The sequence below is a fragment of the Ambystoma mexicanum genome, chromosome 4q, assembly GCF_040938575.1.
Source record: "Ambystoma mexicanum isolate Mex_15411 chromosome 4q, UKY_AmexF1_1, whole genome shotgun sequence".
NCBI lineage: Eukaryota > Metazoa > Chordata > Amphibia > Caudata > Ambystomatidae > Ambystoma > Ambystoma mexicanum.
This window is the reverse complement of record NC_090928.1, coordinates 422928764-422950823: the sequence shown is the minus strand read 5'-3', so window position 1 is coordinate 422950823 and position 22060 is coordinate 422928764.

Here is a 22060-nt window from a genome sequence, read left to right as displayed (position 1 = left end):
CCCGCAATTGGCTCCCATCGTCTGCCTATCCATAGTGGGGACAATGGTCCCTGATCGCCTTCCACCTGGCAATTACCTCAGCCTGTTCACATATGGTGGTGACTCTCCTTTCTCGCTATACGATCGTGCTCTAGGATGCTCTGGATATGCTACAGGATCGGGGCGTCCTATCCTTAGGTTGCTCTAAATCAGACCATTTCACTTCCTTGTCTGACTGCAGACATCCCGTGAGGACCGCCTGCACCTCCTCCCTCTTCCCCACGGAAGGTTTCTTTCTCTTCGTACAACATATCTATCCCCCAGCTAGTATTGTTCTAAGGACAAGGCTCTATGCTCGAGACTGAATAGGTCTTTTTCTTCATCTCGTGATTGGAAGATCAGGGACTGATCTCCCTTCCCTCGGCTTTGCGATTTTCTACCTTCTCTGAAGTCTAGATAGACTTTATTAATCCTATCTCCGATGCTCCCTATGTCGAAATTCTCTTCTACAGCTACTCTAGATGGTCCTGCCATTACCTCATTTAATGGAAGAAACTCCTCTATGTTCCCCCATGATATTACTGGACTTGGTTCATCAACTCCTTTTGAATTTGATCAATGACGCGCTCCCGCTGCTTCCTTTTTCGTTCCAATTCTTTGTCTAATTCTCTTTGCCTTCTCGCTTCACTTCTTTCGTTCGGCCTATGCTCTTCTTCTTCCCTTCGTCTCTGTATCCTTTTATCTTTTAATTTCTGCGCTTCTTCCTCTTCTCTTTTCCTTCCTTGCCTATCTCGTTCTTCGATTGCTCTCTGCCTGTTGTCATCCTTCCTTTACTCCTCCGCCCTTTGTTCTTTCTTTTGCTGCTCCTCTTGATAGATCTGTTCTCACCTCTGCCTGCTCTTTCTCTTATGGACATCCTCCTTCAGTCTCTTTTCTTGTTCCCTGTCTTTTCTGTCCTGTTCGTCTTGATCTTCTCTTTGCCTAACCTCCTCGAAACCTTTCCCATCAGTCTTGAGCAATATCTGTCCTCCATTCCATTTGTTCTGTACGAGCATTACCTCGTCAGCTTTATCCTTCTCTCCGTGCCATCTCTTAATCTCTCGTTCTATATCTGTTGTCATATTTGGTCGCTCACTTTTCTCTACTTTATTCTGTATGATCTTAAATATCTCCTCTTTCCTTCTGGTCTCTTCTGGACATCTTAACTGCTATAAGCAGGCGGTTATATGATATGGTATGATATGATATGACAGTTTATTTATATAGTGCCTATACACAATGTGTTTCAAAGCGCTTCAAGGCAAGGGGGGGACAAGGGAAAATACAATGACATTCTTACAAGCCATGAACAGTAAGGATATGAAATTAACTATCGTACTCAGCCTGACGACATTTCAGATAGTACAAGAGCTAAGACATAGATAAGGAAGGGATGGGGAGAGTGGGAAGGAAATGGAAACAGACAGGCGACTACCGTACTGGGCCTGATGTCATTTCTGGTAAAGTCACCGAAAAACAAAAGGTGAGGGAGAGGGGTGCAGAAAGGGAGGGGAGGAAAAAAACAAGCGACTATCATACTAGGCCTGACGACATTACAGATAGTGCTGGAGGGGCGGTGGGGAGGAAAAAAACAGTAATGGGAGGGTGGAGGAAACAGACAAGGTTGCTATCATATTAGGTCCAGGGATAATTCTAGAAGAAAGTAAGGGGAGGAGATAGGAAAATGGAGAAGATGGGAACAGCAAGATTCAGGTTCACCGTGAGTACAAGATACAAAGGAAGTCCAACATGAGAGTTGAGAAAGGATGACACACCGTGAATGAATGAAGTCCATAAAAGTCAAATCCAGCATTGGCCACAAGACGGTGATGGTGAAACCAGAATGTATCAGAACAGACTCCTGCAGAAGTAGGAGTACTGATATATCGAGTATTGATATACTGCAGAAGTATTCATATATCGGATTACTATATCCTGTAGCCGCCTAAAGTTCCTTTAACTGATACAATCCTAAATCTTCTGTACTATCACCATTCACTTCAGCCGAGGTAAGGGGAGCAGAAGGCTCAACACCTTCCTCCCTACACTCAGTAAGCGTCCATTCCTCAGGTGGTGGATCTTCTCTCTCCTCTTGATACATTTTCCAGAGCTCTAAAATAGCTAACCTCTTTTCCAATTTTTCCCCATTTACGCAGCGTGCAAGTATGTGGTCATGTGTTGTAATGCTGCATTTTACAGCGATCCCCCTTGTGGCCATGGCATGAACATTTTCTCTGCTGTGCCCTTTATCCACTCCGCAATATACTGTTTGAGCTTAGGCAATTGTTTGGCAGTATTTTACACAGGTGCATCAGTGGAGTAATATCTCCCATTGTGACAAGTCTCAATTGACTGTCAATACTTACCATCGTTTACACAGATATGTTTATAAAAACAACAAATATGAGCTCTTTCCAACTCTCGCTGCTCAAAACCTCTGTTTTTCAATAACCTCAACCTACTTCTTGGTTGGCGCCACTACATAAAATAGGCACTAATGCTTTATCTCTTCTTCAACTTAACAAAACGTATTCTTATCATTCTTCGACACCCTTTTTTAAAGCAAACACATAAACAGACAGACAGACTCAGACTTAGTCGACTCTTGCATTTAAACCATGGTGCTCCTTTTCTCCTTCCCTCGCATTAAATCATATTAAATGAATAAAACTTGGCATTCATAGTGTTTCCATCACACCTTAACAGGAGCTCATCTTGTTTCTCACGTTCATTCTATCTCCTTGAATAGATAACCAGTTCTTGGCTGCCCCAACCCTTGAAACTGGGCCAGACAGCCTTCTCGAACCTTCCTTGATTTCCAGCTGCTTTTCTGCTGTGCTACACTTTCAGCTCTTCGCTTTCACAGATCCTGGCTTACAAAAGTTGCAATGTCGAACATCCAGACCCTATACATATATATATTGGCGGCACCCCCTGCAGCCTATTTGCTACGTATAGCCAGCCTTAATGATTACTTAGTCTACTTGCATTACACCATCTGTACAGTTATGAAACAACTTATATTTTCATCAGTGTTCTTTGCACATGCAATCTTCATTTTGCACATGAAATGGTGCTCAATTCTTTATCTTGTCATCAGTTTTCATAAGGTTTATGCATTCTCTTCCATGATCATCCTTCTTGAGTGCGTCACACTCATTTTCTGTGATGTTACCAACCTCTTGTACTCATCACTTCACACTTCTTCAGGGACTTCCCTTGAGAGACTGTCATCTCTCCACAGGTATGTCATATAGGGCTTTCTTAATGGATACCTTGTTTCGAGAATTCTTCGCGAGATACGTACCATTATTGGCATTGTGCATGTCGCAATTTCGGCTTCCAACATGTAGGCAAAATTGGGGCTGGATTTCCATTAGAGGCTTTTGGCTCCTCCTCTACATTGTGGTCTCTATGAGGCAAGGAGGTGTCATATCAGGGAGATTTTAAATCTGGCCAGTGGGGATGCTCTTTTTTCAGGGGGTAATGAGTTCCAATGATGGGGGATCAGAGAGGCCAACGAACTGAAACAGATGAGTTGGGTTCCAGCGGTAGGAAGCAAAGAGGGTGAAGAAGTGAACTTGAGAGGCAGAACAGTGCATGGGGAACAGAGGGATTCATTAGGGAAAGAGTGTATGGTGTGAGCTGGGCAGTATCAGGAAAGAGGTAGCCATTCAGAAGGGAGGGAGCCCATAGGTAGAATTGAAGACTAAGGGGAAAAATGTGAAGACTGATCAGTCGGATAGATAAGGACACTGGCATTGGGGCAGAGGGCAATGGTTACGCAGAAGAAATTAAGTTGTAAAGCTAATAATTCTATTTAGGCGGCAACAGAGCCGAGAGAGAAGCACAAAAGGAGGCTGGAAGAGTAATGAAGTCTGATGAGCACAAGAGTAGAGATGAGATATTTAAAGGAGTGGCAATTGAGGTGGAGCGGGCCTTCTTATTTTTCAGTAGGTTTAGTGATGCAGCACTAGGTCAGGAGAGCAGATGTAGGGAAGAGGAACAGAGGTTGGGAGTTGTGGGCCAATAGGTAGATGACATACATCAAGAAGAAGTTGAGCATGAGACATCAAAGTGCCATCACGTGGAGGAAACATGCAGCACAATTAAAAATAGGTGCGGTTTGTGAAGGCCTAAAGGATGAAAAGAAGATCTGTGTAGCATCAGAAAAGGTATTATAAGAAACCAAAGGAGGCGATACGCTTTTTAATACAGGAAGAATACATTGTAAAGACTAGTGGGCGAGCACAGAGCCTTGGATGACTCCCAGAGATAGGGGTGTTCATGCTTCAAGAGATAGACTATCAGTTGGCTATCCAAGCAAGGGCAGATTCCTGGATGCCGAGGTCGGAGAGAGAATGGAGGAGAGAGAGAGATCATTGACAGTGCTAAAAGGCAGACAAGAGATCAAAAAGGATCAGCATTGTGGCACGTTTTGAGTGCTAAGCATTAGTGAGAAAGTTAAGGGCATGGGTCAGGGGTGTTTCTGTGACATGTTATCTAGCAGCACATATTCAAAGTGGTCTAAGAGTCCCTCAAGGTAGTTGGTGAGCCAATTAAACACCACACATTCCAGAACTTTCAGTAGTGAGGGAAAGAGGGGGAGGATCGGAGTTAGCTGGGCTGTTAGGGCCACCTGAACATTTCTTTAAATTGAGCAATATAGTACCTTTTTTGAAGCAGACAGGATTTATCCTAGTGGCAGACAAAAGGTCAAAGAGGATGAGCATTTAGAAGCAGGTAAGAGGTGTGAGTTATTTGATTATTTGTGGTGCAAAATGGTCAAAAGGGAGGGAATATGAGGGCGGTAGCATAGCATATAATATATCTCTAATCTTCCAGATCTGGGAAGAAAAATACATTTTCAGGTCACTAGCAGGGAGAGAGGAGGATATGGAGCATGGTTGGAGGTTGAGGGGGTGGAGTGCAGCAGGGCTTGGAGATGGGTGAGCATTTATTGGGGTGGGACCACAGAGGTGATTTTTTCGTTTTTTTGGTAGTCTGTGAACTTGTCAGTGCAGAATGAATAAGTGAAAGTGGAAAGAGAGTCCTAGTAGGAGGCAATAGGTGGCAGGGTGTGGGATGCGTGCCATTAGAGGAGATGGAGCTGCATAGTTGTCATGAGTTCAAAAATCTAATTGTGATCCCAGGTTGCTGGTGAGGGTGAGATGGAGTGAAATGATGAGCCAGGTACTGTTATTAAACCGGGGAGTTGAAAACATGATTGGAGTTAAGAAAGGTGGGGCCGATGGCAGAGGCCTACATAGAAGTGAGAGCTTAGAGAGAGAGAGAGTGAACCAGAATTCCTCTTGATAAAAAAACAAAGTAAAGTTTGAATTTCCGTTTTGTTTGCAGGGAGTCAGAAGTGAGACAAAGGGCTGGCCCTATCGAAGTGTAGGAGGTTGTGGTCATAGATGTTATATTATGTTACTAGGATTTGTACCATGCTCCACAGCCATTTACATGGTCTCCAATCACTCTGGCTGGTCTGCAAGAGAGTGGGTGGGTTTGGTTAATTGGGAGGAAAGGGAAAGGCAAGATTGCATTGCTTCAAGGTAAGGTTTCAGATCAGAAGTACCCTGAGCTCTGCATGCTTGTAAACTTTCTAGGTGAAGGGTGTTGGATCAAGGGCTTTGTGTCCAGAGGTGTGACCTTGTTCCTACAGCATGGACGTGTGTTGTTTAGGTGCTGAGTATGTTGGTTATTGTTAGAAGTGTACTTTTTCGATGTTCACAATTTGGGGAGAGTTTTTTTATAAAAGCAGTGGCAAGTGCAAGTGGCTTGTTTTTGTTTTTGTGTGTTGAGTAAGATGGAGAGAAATTGAAGGTTCATCAAAAGATCAATAATATTCGTAGGGTTTCCATAGTTCTTTCAGTTTATTGGTCTTTCGGTCAGTTGCATTGTGGTGAGAGCTGTTGTGGATGATGCATGAAGATATCCTGCGTTACGGTTTAGATATTCTCAGAGACAGGTAAGACGTTCCCTTATGGTTTTGGCAGTGCCTTGGTGTGTTGTGTTCTAATCATTATATGTTCCTGAGTGTCATACTTTGTGTTCTCGGCAGATGGTCAGGAGGAGCCAGCATATTATTACCTTAGAGTGTGTTCGCATATAGAAAACAAATGAATGAGGAGTTTTCTTTCTGCTGCTTGATGAGTGTAGATTAAACTGTCAGTCTGTTAAGCATTAAAGAGAAAGGTTTTTAGACTTTAACTAAATTCCAGATGATCATGTAGCGTGTGGATTTGCCTTGGTCGCACATTCCAGTGTTTGGCATCATAGTGGAAAAGACAGAGACTCTGTGTCTTTCTCTGCAACATCTTTTTGTTTTCTTGATCTTAGGTCTCTGGTTGGTTGATAGAGTGAGATACTGTTTTAGACTAATTCCGCTCCTTGACCTTCAAGTGCTCTGTGGGCAATGCATAGGGTCTTGAACTGGATCCTTTTTTGGATATGAATCTCATAAGGGTTGGAGCGTTCTGAGAGCTGCAGTATTGTGTACCGTTCTCTTGAGTCTGAGTAGTAGATAAGCGGCTGTGTTTTAGATAGTTGATTCTTGAAAGAATCAAGGAGATAACAGCAATGCTCTGTGTGCAAAAGAGAGATAGGGCCTAATCTGTCAGATTGTTTTATTTTTAAAATGTGTTTCATGAAAATTGCAGAGAAAGCAATGTATTTGTGGCACACAAATGCTTACAAAACATTTTAACATTGATTTACTGAGTGGATGACCAGTGGCCCTAACAATGGGTGAAAGAATGTGGATATTAGATCAGATGATGCAGGGGAGGTAGAAACAAAAACCAGGAACCAACCCAGTAGAGCATGATATAAGAATGGGATAGTGAAGGAAGTGCTATGTTTTAGGATAAAGGTTGAGAGATAAGTGCAGTGGGGTTGTCATAGAAAAGGAGATGTGGTGTTGTAGAATGCTATGCAAGTGGTTCTTCAGAAAGGAGGAGAGCTAGGAGATGAATTTAAATAGTGATAGAGTGGGATTAGTGCAGAGAGGAAGATCATTCCAGAGTATGGGAGTGCGGAAAGGAAGAGACCAGAAATTAAATTGAACTGGGGGAGTCGCCCCAGCCCTTTAAAACGAGGTAGCAATTCTATGAGATGAATGGGGATGCAGAAGTTAATCAAACATCAATAATTGAAACAACTCAGGTGGTTGGCAAGAAGGTTAATTGTTTTGATATCAATTATCTAAAACAGGGAGTACAACGGACCTCAACGGATGTCTCACTGCGTGATCTCTAGATTTGCTACAGAAAAAGCATGAGTTATATAATAAAAACTCGTCATGGATGACGTGAACCTACGTATTTACTAACGTCATCCTACGTGGCAAACTACTAAAACTTATTGAAGAGAGTGATTGGTTCTAAGGGAACATCTAGATATACGTTCCATACTAGCCTAAGAAAGTGATAGGCTCCTTAACATCAGGTGGGGCAACTAAGCACTTCCTTCAAATAAGTCACTGTGAACGTCACTAAATACACAACATCCCATTGGCTACCCAAACTATAGGGCCCTTAATTATGCAGCCCCCTACACTTGGTTGGTACTCTTACATTTGTCAGTACTTTTCAACCTATGTTAGCAGCAAGCAGGTTAGACTTCCAGGTGCTGGTGAGGTGGTCATAACCATAGCTTCCCACCAATTAGCATATCATCTATCATCACCGCAGTGGTCTGCTGTCAATTAAGACTTTGAACTTGTCCTTGGAAATATTCTTTGCTCTGGAGAATTCAGGGGAGTGAAAGCACACCCTACCTTCATGCGTAAGTGTGGTCCGTCATGTTTGTCCAACTTCATCCTTCCACGTGACTGAAGACCACAAATTTGAGCTCTGGTGCATTTAAAATACTTTATTATAATAGTCCTCTGATGTCTTTCTTGTTTTCGTCCATGCCTTCTGAACAGGAGTGTTATTCTTTCACACTATTTGTAACTACTTTCTGCTCATCCCAGTCTGATAAGACCTTGGCTTCTTGGGGCTCATCCAACCTCACCTTTCTGAGCTCCGCTTCTGTAACTCCATTGCATTTTCAACTGCGACACACTGGAAAAGAGGCCTCTTTCTTTGGTCTAGCTCTGCTATAACACGTAGTGGAATCATCCATTCCGTGCTTGTTCCTATATATGTGTACATTGGTGCAGGCCGCAATCTATTCACTACATAGCTAGCCTAAAGAATACTTTGTCTGCTTGTGTTTCGTTGCATATGTACGCATTTAAAATGACTTAATGTTTCATTGTTTCTGTAGCATGTTTCTTCATCTTGAGCCCAAAATGTCATTTATCTTTGATACTTTCTTGATGTCTTATAGAATATCTTCATTCTCTTGTCTCTGCATCTCTTCTATGTATGTCGGTTTCAGCTTCGTGTGTGATATCACCAATCTAGTCTTCCATTCACTGGTTCTGCTTCTTCTGGGATTTCATTCAACTGGCATCATACTGTAGTGTATGCAGGTATGGCTTTCTCAATGGGAACCTTGCTTCCAGGATTTTCCTTGGTATTCGTATTTTCACTGGCACTGCACATATCTCAACATATAGGCAATATGGGTGAGATGGTTGAGGTGGGGGTACTTGGCTCCCTCTCTACAAGAGGGAGCATAAGAGGCAGGAGCTGTGGCAAGTAGGTGAGCCAAAGATAATCGTAGGAAGAGAGGGGGAGAGTAGGGAATAAGATGAGCCAATAGGTAGGGTGGGGCAAATTGGTGTATCATTTTTTAAAGATTGTGAGAAGAAGTTTATACTTTGCCCTCTGTCTCAGAGATAACCAGCCTAATTGATGATGGGCTGGGGAGGTGGAGGTGAAGCACTGAAGGTTGAAGAGTGGACAGACAGAAGAGTTGATGACTTTGCTGAGAGGTGAAAAAGCATTGTTGGGAAGGCCATAGAGTAGACTAGCACAGTAGTCAGATTAAGAGAGTACTAAAGAGGAGATTAGGTGCTACGCAGTGTTGAAGGGAAGAAGATGTCTTATTTTTCTGATGTAGAGGAGATTAAGTCTGGCCGCAGTTGCAGATTTGCAGCTGAAGAGTGAAAAGTTATGAGATGGGTCGAAGAAAACACCAAGGTTGCGAGCAGAAGCAGAGTAGGTAAGGTAGTCAGGAGATAAGAATAGAAGAACATGAGAGGACAAGGTAGCCTGTTTGGATGGAAAGTAGAGACCTTCAGTCTTAGTGGAGTTGAGCATGAGCAAGTGAGATATCATCCAGTATTTGATGGCAGCGAGACAGAGATTTTTTACAGTAGTTTGTCAGATAAGGCGGGAAAAGAGAAGACGATCTGAGTGTTATCAGTGATGAGTTGATAGGAGAAGAATAGGAGGAGATCAAGGATATAAGCCAGAGGTATAGAGAGGGAAGAGAAGTGGACCCAGGGCTGACCCTTGAGGAACACCATTAGTAATTTGGGTGAATGGGGATGTAAGCCAGTTCCAGGAGACCGTGAAGTGTCTGCGGGTGAGATATCAAGCAAACAAAGTGAGGGCCTTGTTTCTGATGCCTAGGAGAGATAGGGTTGAGACAAGGTCAGAATGTTTGATGGTATTGAAGCAGCAGAGAGGTCAAGAAGATTTATAAATGAATGCTTTGCATGAAGAGCAGAGGAGATGTAGTTGCTGACATTGAGGAGAGCTGACTCAGTAGAGTGTAGCGGTCTGAAGCCAGATTGAAGAGAATCCCGAAGTTGTGTGTGTCAAGGAACTCAGTGAGTCAGTTGAAAACTACACGCTCTAGGATTTTAAATAGTGAGATAGAAAAGAGACAGGACAAAAGTTGGTAGAACAGTTAGGGTCTAGGCCAGGATAAGGATAACAGTAGGCTGGTTGGAGGATGATGGAAAAGTGGCACTGTTAAGAGACAAGCTGAAGAGAGAAGTAAGATATGGAGCAACTCTGGAAGCTATGAGTTTCACTATGTGTGAGAATAGAAGGTTAATGGGGGCACATGAAGGGTTAGCCCTGGGAAGAAGATCAAGAATCTCATAAGGGTTGGTGGGGGAAAAAGAAGACATTGTAGCAGGTGAGGAGGGTAGAGGTAGTGGAGAAAGGTGAGCAGGTGGGGGCTAGAAGGTAATTTGCGAGGGTATTTTGAATGTTGGACCTTTTTGAAGCAATGTAGGGACCTACATCATTAGCAGAAAGAATAGATTAGATTGAGGAGGATTTAGGAGGTGAGAGAATTGAGTTGAGATATTTCTGGAGGTGCCTAGGTTGAGATGGTTGAGACTAAGGGCCTGATTAGGACCCTGTCGCTTCCGTAATGAACGGTGCCGGTACGGTACTGGCACCGTTCATTACGGGATGCCCTATTACGAGGCCTGCTAGCGGGTCCCGCTTTTCACGTCTGGTCTGACCAGTCATGAAAAGCGGGACACGCTAGCAGGCCACGATGCTAACAACGGGCCCGCCATTAATGGGCCCGTTGTTAGCATCCACCCCATTCCCATTCAGCCCTATGGGGATTGATTTTTACCGGGTCCAAGAAAAGGGCAATTACCATCAATTAATGAGGGCATGGCTACTGCCAGGGTCATAATGAGGCCCTAAGTGAGAAAGATAGAAGTCACATTTAGCACAGTCGCGAGCAGACAAGCAGTTTTGAGCAGTTTTGAAGAGAGCTCGTATGATAGAAGTACATTTTAAAAATTGCTTTGTTGTTGGATTCCAACGTGGGAATGGTGTGGCTGGGTAAGGTATGTTTGACTTAGGACAAAGGTTGTAGTGGTCTTCTGTGTATTGTATAAATGTTTTTATGCAGACAGTCTTGAAAGATTTTAATAGAATTACTGTTTCGAGGAGCGGTTCATTCATTTAAAGTAGAAAGCTGGTGTTTCCTTGTTAAGGATCTTTTTGTAGATGTTCAGAGGGCATGGGTCAATCTCGAAAAACTGTCTTTGTTGGTAATTTTGCCAATATTTTGAAGTCTTATTCAGATATTGGCTTAAAGCTGTTCATTGATGGGATTGTAGGCTGAAAATCGTTGACCTGGATTTGAATGATTCTGAAATGGTTGGTAGTATCATTATATTGTATTTGGGTAGGTGAAGGTGCTTTGCTGCATGAAGCAGGGTTTCTCATTTCATTATTGATTTCATAAAGTTCTTTCTCTGGATGAGATGCATTATTGGTTCATTTGGAATAGTAAAGTTTCCTTGCTTCAATAATTTCCGCTTTGTAGTGGTGGAACTGTCTTTGACAGGCAACCTTGTCTTGTGGGTTTTATTGTTTCCTCCATGTTTTCTCTAGTTTTTGATTTTTTGAAGTGTTCGTAGGTGTGGTGTGAACTATCTTGTTGAAGTTGTTTATTTGGAGATGTTCTGAGATGGTGATGCACTGTAGTGGGGTGGGGCTGTCTAGTGCTTTGATTATCCAGCTTTCTAGTGTCATTAAAATTCTCTGATACTACAACTTTTGGTTTGTGTGATTGGGTCTGGTCAATTGCGTAAGATTTCCAAGTTGCTCCAGATTTTAGAGTTTTACAGATTGTTCTGGCAGTGGTTGTTTGTCCTTTGCAAGTCGGGAGTTGAAACACGGGCGTGTTGATAGTAAAAGGAATCATTAGATGATCGCTACATGGTACCTGAATGTGGTGAGGTGGTTATTAGGCCTCCATCACAAAATATAGCTCTGAGGGTATGGCCTAGAGTGTGTGTCATCCTTTGACCATTTGTTTGAGGTGAAAACTGGTCATGTAGGTGCTCAAGCTTTTGGGCGCAGACAATGTTTGCTCCTCAAACCAAATGTTGCAGTCTCAGAGGACTGTTGGATGTTTGTTTTGTACTGCTAGGTTAGCAATTAAATCTGAAATGTTTTCTGCAACGGTTTGGTTTTATGATGGTGGCCCATAAATAATAAGGAAGGAGAGGTTGGTTTGGTGGTTAAGTCTGAGGTAGAGCAGGAGTCGATCACAGTCCAGGAAAAAGCAATGCTATGTGAAGCCAAGAATTTGAAGTGCTCTTTGTGTGACTCTCAATCTTGAGTTAACCTCGAACATTCAGTCATACTTCACAAGAGCAGACAGTCTTCTCTATACACCTCTGTTTGCCTCCATTCGGCAGTCTTACCTCTTTGCTTCACCTTCTGCCTTCTTTCTCAGCTCTTTGCTCTTTACTCTTCCATCTTCCTCCTTTCTTCACTCTTCTGTTTCTGCTATTCATTTTGCCTCCTTTTTCTACTTTCTGCTATGTGCCACAGACTCTCCTCCACTCCACCTTGCCCACATTTCTTCTGTGCACTCCTAATTAGCACGCTATGTGCGAATCCTGCCTGCTTTTATTTCACCTCAATATGGACCAGTGCAAGCCTAATGGTGTTGGGTCATCAGGTGTGACAAACGTGAAACTGCATACAGATATTGGGAATAATGTGTTGGCACCACTGGCTTCACAGCTGAGTCTAATAGGTTGGTGGTCTGGCTAACCACTTTACTTTTTTGAAGGTATTTCAGCCTTAACCACCATCTCCAAACCAGACAGGAGAATGCAGGGATGAATGTCTACTGATGGAACATGCTCCACTCTCTTCAATATTTGTTATGATTTTAGTTTTCTCCCAACTGAAAGGTCGCACGAAGTTTAACAAGCAGGGTTCACCAACTGCACCATGGCAAGCACCCACCTTCTTGAAACTCTGGACAGTCCAATCATCCTAGTCGCCAAGTTTTGCTTCTGAAGACCATTGAGTTTTCCCCCCTAGTATCTTTAGATATTCACCTTCAAACATACTCCGGTCCTCTTAAGTTGGTTGTGGGCAGTATTGTGGGCTATACAATAGAGGCCAGGGATGGTCTATGATTCTAGTGCCAACAGTACAGAACGCGTGGTGGTCCTTGGCGTCCATGGTAACTCCTGGCCCCCATCCTCCAGCTTTAGATGTGGAACTTTTTCACATTTCTTATTTGGGTCAACATTTCTGTTCTTCTTATGTTATGGGTCATTTTCTTGCTACTAAAGCAGTTGTATGCCACTTATAAAGATATAGAGACATGTTGTGATACTAACTGATAGATTTCTATGTGCTTATTCTTGCTATATGTGGTTCTGCTGTTTGAGGTCTGACAGTGTGAATTCAATGTAAAGGATATGTCTTCTGTCTGAACCTGTTTAGCCTTGGAAGTATCTTTGCTGTCAGCGCTTACAAGATATGTCTGTCGGGATGCATATGTATGTTCTCTAAGGCCTATAAACATGAGATATATGTACCCTTTCATTTTCCCCTGTTCTCCTTTCCAAGCAGATTCTCAGTCATACAATCTGCTTTGAAGAGGCAAGAGGGGAAACTGAACGAAAGTGGGGGATAGACATGAAGGGAGATTCTATAGGCCTTTTGAGAAGTGTTAGTGAGCCACATCAAATAGTATATTCATGCAAATTGAACTGCCTATAAAGCCTGCAGTAGTTAGCCACTTTTGGGGGATATTAATCAGAGATGAGTGTGTCCTTTTAAGCAACAACAATCGAGATGCAGCATACTGTCTGGTAATTGTCCAGGGCCCATGTTACATGCCTGAGTGAAGTGAGGGACTTAACCTGGGTGCCGGCACCATTACTAGGTTATAATGCCCCCAATGAAGATGGTTATAACCAATTTCACTCCAGCATTGTTGCCCATAGCACCCAGGGCTAATGTCCAGTGTTCATAAGACTATTTTGTGGAGGGAAAAAACAGGCCTCTGTAAGTGCATGCCCATGTTCACTCTAAATAAAACCAACTGCAATTAAGATAGCCGCCATGGAAATGACCACTGAGACTCAAGCCGGAGCCCCTCGTCCATTTCCATGGTGACCGCCATGATGCAGAGATAGGGGCTTTGAGGGAGTGCTGCAGCATATGAACCAGGATGTCAGTAATTACATTTAATTGGGACTGGGTGGTGGGCTGCAAAGGGTAGATGGTTCGGCAGATACAAGCAACAGTCAACTTGCCCTAAACCTAGGTTTATACCAGTCGGTCAAGCAAACATTCTAAGCAATCTGATTGGCTCAGAGGCTGACCCAGGTGCTAATATGACATATGTGTATGGATTGTGGGTGAACCTAATCTACGTAAGGGAGAATTATACATTTCACAAATAAACAAATAACTGTATTGCTTTGCTTTTCCACTTTGTCAAAGTTGTAACATATGCTTTTTGACCTTATTTTGTCGGACATCAACTAACTCTTGCAAATAACTTGAAGTCAAGTTTGAGTAAGAGAGACAGAGGACACAAGTATGAGCGTGGATAGCCTACGGTGTTACTACCGTGCAAGGAAAGGATTGACTCCAAATGAGTCAATGTGGTAATTATGATTACAGCAAGAGGTATTTTGAGGGGCAATCACCCTTTACAAATGTACATCTGATGAAATAGTGAGACAGCGCACATGCAGTAAATTAAAACCAGCCAATGTGGTAAGAAATGTTTCTCTGCAGTATTTACCATTGCCACATCTGTGCAGTACAGGAACAAAGCAGCACCCATTTAAAACAATAGTGTTTTACATTTCGCCTAAATGGCGCGTTTCTCCTGTCTCAAAAAAGTGAAACGTTTCTCATGCTGCAAGTCGAAATTAGTACGGATCTAAAATAAGCCTGAGTTAAGTTTCTCGGGTTGCTGCATAAAATTAGCACAGATTGTGGAAAACTGCACAAAACTATCACAGATCAAATAGGTCAATATTGAACCTATAGACACAATAAATAAGTATTTCATTTGTGCATTGCATGCTAGGCTGAGACCCGGGTGTATTGCCTGATTGAAATCCTTAACAGTATTATGGAGGACTGGGGTCAGGATATCATGAGTCACTAGCAAAATGTCTGCAGATGGTGTATATGAGGGGCGTAAACAAATACTTGTTGCACTCTGGATACGTAGGTCATGCCTTGGCTGTGATTTACTAATTACATAACACCTTCATGCATGTCCACTTTCCTTGCACATCTTCCATTGGTGGACACAATGGGCAGTGGGGATTGGGCGGGGGCATGGTTTAGATTGTGAGAGAGCATGGGGGGTGGATATACAACCAAAGGCTGAGTGGATGGGGGCAGACAAGAGTGGAAAAGGCTCCTGTCCCAAAGTGAGGTGGTTATGTCTGTCACATACCTACCAACAAGCTATGTGTGGCCAATTCTAGGCAAGAGATATTCCGTAGGACCATGTGGTCATGGCTATTGAGCAGAACGTTGGCTGATGCTTAGACTTGCATTTCAGGACATCTGTATATACATTATATGCTGATGCTTCTGGAAGACCTGCTCCCCTTCCTGAGGAAGGATCCACTAGAAGGCAGGTTCAATAAACGTCACCAAGGACATTCAGGAAGCCAGCTGTGGCATAGATTCTGGCTTTCACAGCATTCACATCGACCTGGGTGGTGTGGAATGAGATGTGCGTATGGGCACGGGCAACAGGGCATTCGACACTTGGCTCAGGATGGCTAGAAATATCATAACGGGCATACCACGCAACATCCCCACCGTGTATGGCACAAAACAAAATTTAGCACAACTACCACCTGTAGATGGGTGTGGCCATACTGGAACTGATGCTGCTTTCATTCTCACCCTCTATAAACTGGAATAAGTGATGTTATTGCCAGTAAAGAGTGAATATTGTATCTTTGTTCAGTATCCATGGGGGGATTTTATCTCCTGGCAGTGGCATCCGATTCCTGTATGCTCCATGCTTCCTCTTCTCCTTTAGCTACAGCTGCTTGGCACCATTGAATGCAATTATCAGCCTGTGCACGGGACAGTTTACTGTGCCTCCACCGAGCTTGTTAGCTCATGGTATGTTTCGACTTTCACATGTGGCATCTACTCATATTCATGCACACAGTAAACATATGCAATATTTCAAATGTGGCCCGTTTTGACCATAACTGCAAGACTCCTAATGATCTACTGGTCATTTTACCATAGTAGCTCTGCTCAGTTGCATATTAAATGGTGTTATCCCACACCAACATTTAAGCTACTCAAGAGCAGCTATCCCTGTGCTGGAAATGATTCTGCAACCCTGCATGTTCACATTGATGAAAACAATAGTGTTTACCCACTTTGATAAACACTAGACCACATTCACTATGGAGTGCAGAACCTAACTGATCAATAATGATGTAGCCTTTTACGAATGGGCTGCTGACCTGAGACTCCGTTCCTCCTCAAAGTTTCCTGGAGTGTGTCTACAGCGTGATGCAGTCTTTACTCCATGTTACATAAAACCAATACCCCAATCCAATGTATACATCCAGTACCTGCACCTGTCTTAATGAATGCCATAACAAGAAACTCAAATAGCTTCCTAGCCTTCCTTACACTCTCCTTCACTTCTTGATATTCCTGGTTTCCCTCCTGCCACCTTCCTGACATACTCTTCATCTGAGGATGCTGGTTTAGTGTCACACCCAAGCCATGATGTTCACAGATCATCCTGGCGCCGAGTTACACTTCATCCTTCTTGCCCCTATCTTCCACCACCTCATCCTGTCCAATCTGTATCCCTGACATTGCCTCCTCCTCCTCCTTCTGTCCTGTGCCAAATCCATATGTCACAATCTCCTCCTTTATGTCCTCAATACTCTTTAACGGATCCTTCTCTCCACCCCAGGTGTTACCACCTCCTCCTCTGTCTCTTCTGTTGTCACCTACTCCTTCTGCTCACTCTCCACCCTCGATGTTACCACTTCCGTTGGATCTTATCTATCACAACCACCCCTTTCTGCTCACTCTCCTCCCTTTATATTGTCATCTCCTCCTGCCTATCATCTCCTGGCACCAACCCCACCAGCTCATTCGTCATCCTTGATGTCACCATCGACTCTAGGGTCCCTTCTATTACCACAACCTGCCTCTCCTCACTCTTCACCCTTTATGTTATCGCTTAGATCCCTAGTACTGCCACTACCGCGTTCTGCTTATTCACCACTGTTGATGTTACCATAACCTCATGGTTCACTTGTATGGCCATCAACTCTTTATTCTTACTCACCACCCTTGAGGTTACCACTTGCTCTTCATTGCTAGGGCCTCGCCAGTTTCATCCGTCACTCCAGTTTCTTCTGTCACTCCCTTGTCTGTTCTTTCTGTCACTCTCCTGCTGCTTCCCAAATTGAGCCTCACGCTCCTGTCACCCACATTCAACAACTAATGCTGGTTGTATTGATATTCCTCCCCTCCCAAGTGGGTCTTTCCTTGGGGTGTGAAACTGTGTGGCATAATTGAGAGAGGCAAGGGATTTGAAGCTCTTCTGTGTGCACCTGGTGGTACTTGATGGTCAAGGGGGCAGCCCTGATGGATGCCAGAACCAGGCACAGGTTTTCATCACTGTCGTGTATCAAGGCAAAGCATGCATTGTGTGTCAGCAGATATTTAAAACATTGTTGTCATTTACTATACAGTGTACCTGGAATACTACTTCAGTAATAATAACTTCACCATATTTCAAGTGCTTCATTTTATGGTACACTCCCAACATCCACCTGCCGGCAACACATTCAGCATCATTCTTATATTATATTATAGTACTTAGTTACAAAATGGTTGAGGGGGTGGCACACTTTTCCCCCTTTCTCTTAATATCCTGCCTCCTGCCACAAATGTGATCAACACTTGACTTCTACCACCTGTACACTATTTGACTGCTTTTACAGCAGATCTGCACATTCACATTTGACTTTAAGCTGCTTCTCTGGCATCAACTTTAGTGATGTGCATTTAATTGGCACTTGGTAGTAGGCCATTGTGAACCAGTCACCATAGACTATTACCCTCCCCTCTGGCTGCCTCGAGACCAGCCTTTTCACTTTTGTGTCCTTGAAAGTGATAATTATAATCCCTACGGCCCTCTCCCCAAAGATATTGCAGTTACACTGGTTACCAAACACTAATATTGAGCAAACACTCACAATCAATAATCACTTAACCGTAAAAAGAAGTTGCAATTATTTGAGCATTTATTTTTACACAAGAGTTAACATTAAACCAACAAAAACTGAAAGTCTACAAACAACAGGAATAATAGTGTTAAGTTAACAACATAGTACACTGTATTAAACAATAAAAAAAAGTATTATATTAGAGTCAAATATCATGGTATTCTTAACTCACCCACACACACTCACACGTAAAAGCATAAAATGATAACATTTTCACGCATAAAAACAATCAATTGAATAGAATGTAAAATCGTTCAAAAGTACATTGCATGTAGAACTATATTTTGAAAGTATCAAATATTATTGCTATGCAACATTACTACATAATAAAAAAACTAGTATACACAAGCATGATTACTGCAAAATTGCAATTATAAAAATATTTTTTAAAAACCAAAGCTACACTAATAAAGTATACATAAGCATTCAAGTGTCGTGTTACATTTACAACAATATCAATCAACAAGTTACATGTCAATATTATAAACACATATGATTAACTAGACAAGAAACCTAACAATTTAAAACAAAAACATGTGCTAAACAACAAAAAAATAATTAAAATATCATATATAGTAAAAGCTTAGTAACATTTACTTCTACAAATAACAATATATACACATTTATAGTCATTACACTACGCATAACACATGCAAACATGGAATGTGTGCTACATTAAATAAAGTAAATAATGCAAGCTGTAAATACTAACAAAAGCAGAACAAATGTAACATACATTAAAAACATAAATAAATAAAAATAGTTTATTAAAAACAAATATTCGCGCAACATATTAGATTACTTTCACTATGAAGCATTTTAGAGCAAAAACAACATATTGCAAAACAAAAACAAGATGAGTTAAGGTTACCATGATATTTGATTTTTATTTATTGAAAAAAAAATATTAATAAAGTTTAAGTTGTTATCTTAACGTTATTTCTGATGTTTGTATACTTTACGTGTTTATAACTTAACAGTTACTTAACTTGTTTGTAAAATAGTTGTTCAAATAATTCAGTTATTCAGGTCTGCTCTTTGCACGAGGCACTTTACAGATGCATAGGTATTATTACATCTAAAGCTATTTACTGCTGTCTTTTGTATTTTTGTACCATCTCATGGTATTTGGTTTACATATGCACTTAGCACTTTATGCAGTTTGCACTTGAATGATCCAACATGCACTTTATATTTGCTCATTTTTTACATCACATCTAGATGTTGCTATGGATTTGCTGCTTCTTTCCATGACATGTGCACTACGCACTTTATTGTTTCCCACTGTTTACACCTATACCCTTCTATGCATCGTGAATTTCCGGTTTATTCATGCACCAACCACTTTAAGGTATTGCATATCAACTTTGTGCCTTCTTATCTGTTATTTTAAACGTGCAGCATTGTGGGTCCATTGATACCTGCACTAGGCATCTCAATGCAGTATATTGGGTGCTAGGGGGTTGTATTTAAACCTTTGACGTGGAATGCTAGCGGGTCACACATTTAAATGAAATTATTTATTTATGTGCTTGCAATGCATGTGCAGCATTTGTATATTAATGCATTTGAAATTCTTTACACCACAGAGCAACTAAGTGTAAGAATAACTAGTCAGTGACCAATTCAAATATGGCTGACTTGCAAAACGTATATTATATACTGAGGCGAATACCATAGAGTTGCACTCGAGTATTTTCATTCACAGTTGTGATGGTGTGTTTTTAGTGTGAACACGTGCCCAGAGCGCCACGAAACGCATAGCTGTGCTTTTTTCTGTCGTGCATACGTCTGTCTGAATAAAATATATTTACATTAGACTCTTGCGTGTCTGTGTTTGCCTGCCCTGCATTCAGTGCGACCCAGGCACATTCTAGTGTCATTTTCTGTTTTTTAAAATATATCCCTGTTATATTATCCACTTTTACCAGGCTATTGTTCTTATTATGTATTCAAATTGGAGTAGCAAGACTCTCACCTTGCTCATTTATGCTTATGATACAATTTTGGAGGCCATTTTTAATGTATTTATATTGTGCTGTTCATATACGTGTTTGTGGTCTTGCCTTATTCTGCTTAATTGAACTTCTTTATCCTGGAATACAATATGTTTAAATGTTGGCTGAATGATTACACAAGCTGTGCACTTGGCAATTTGCACTTTGTTATGCTTTATGCATTTGATTTCTAGATTCTTTATATGGCTGCCTTGTATTAACAGACTGTTGTCTCGTGTTTCCTTCAATTATTGCCATTTCACATTCTTATTTTAATTGTCGGTATGCATATGGCTTTTTTGAGCTTTCCTGCCATTACGTCGATGTAGCATGCCTTTTTACCCTATTTCCAGCACTTTATATGTCTGATTAACCGTTGTTTAGCGTTAGGGTACAGGTACTTAGCACTTTACCAACAGATTATTTCTTGCTCGCTGCAAGCAATAACATCAATGCAGCAATCCCCACTGTAGGACCATTATTGTTTATGTATGGTTATTTGGCTTCCTTAATTGGTTCACTATTCTACGCACTAAGCACTATATGATATGCCTTTCATGAGGGCATAACATGTATTAGTTCATGTCTGCCTCCTCCAAGCTTTTGTTAATGTGGTAATTGTGTTGCCATTTGTGATTTCTCAAATGCATCACTGCTTGTATTGTTATGTCGTGCCGACTTTGGCACCGACATACAGTGTTAAATACTCCTTTCCAACATGGCTGACTTGCTTACAATCACTGTTGTACTGATATATAAACCATAGAGTAATGTGTTACTTTTATTTACTCGCTCTACAGTGGAGCTTTTTCAGTGTGAACAAGTGCTTGGTGGGGCATGAAACACATAGCTGGCTGTACTCTTGGACGATCATTTGTTCTTCGTTAAAATGCATCTATAACAGATTACTTCGTATTTCTATTATTTTCTTTTTGCATATCCCTGCAACTTAGACACTTTTGTGTCCATTCCTGTTCTTCTATATATATTTATATCTATATTATGTAAATTGATGTTTGTATCTGAGAAATAGATTCAGGCAGTCAGATTTTTTTTTTTTTTTTGTGCAGAAAAGCTGCCTGTGGTTGTCTAATATTGTAGTAACTCCCCCTGCATAAAGCCTGTGCAACACCTTTAATTCATTTATTTAAATAAGTTTGAGTTTGGATCAAACCACCTGTTTCTTATCCAGAATTGAGGGGTGGGACTATATTTTCAGTCATTAGATCACAGGTGCTCACTTAGTGTAGAAGCCATACATTAACCTTTCTTATAATTTTATTCCATAGGTAGATCGGTCAATGAAAGATGCCTAAGAGCAGGCAATGAGATTTTATTGTGACCCATTTAGGTGTGGAGCAACAGTGCGTTATTAAATCCCACATCCTTTCCGGACCTTAAATGCTTTGATTTTCATGTTTGTACAGACTACGGTCTTCTGAGGGGCCTTTCACACCACAACGCTTCCAAGCCATAACAGTGCCATTTGGCCTCTATACAAATACCAAATAACAATTTCTAGGGTTTGCCCAATTAAACGACTCCCTTCTTAAATGTGTTTCTTTGCTGACAATAAACAACATTATGTCTCTCCAGGTGTCCTTCCTTCTTGGAAGATGTTGCACCCATGTTGAAACAAATAATTTGTTTCTTCTGTGAGCACCATGGCAGTGTTTGATTTTGTTTGCTGGTGAAGAATAGCGGACCATCCCCCTGACCCCTTTAAAGGTGTACAACAAACAAATTCACACAAGCATCTAGATTGCGTCCCCCCTGCAAGCTGGCGTAGTATGTGCTTTTCTTTGCCCTTCTTTTCTAGGTAGAGAAGTGGAGGGCTATGCTTATGCAAAAATGCTAACACTAAATTATGCCATATGCCACAATATGCAGTACTGTCAATTGTTGGCTTATGCTAGCATAACGTTTTGCCTCTTTAAACTAAGAAGTGCTAATTACCCAAACTGTGTTTAGACTGATGTCTTTATGTCCATGACTATGTAAAGGAATACCATTAAGCATAGTGTACTATGACCTGAGACTGAGAAAGCTCCCATAGCAGGAATTGTCACAGCAGTGTCTCAGGTAATCTACCACT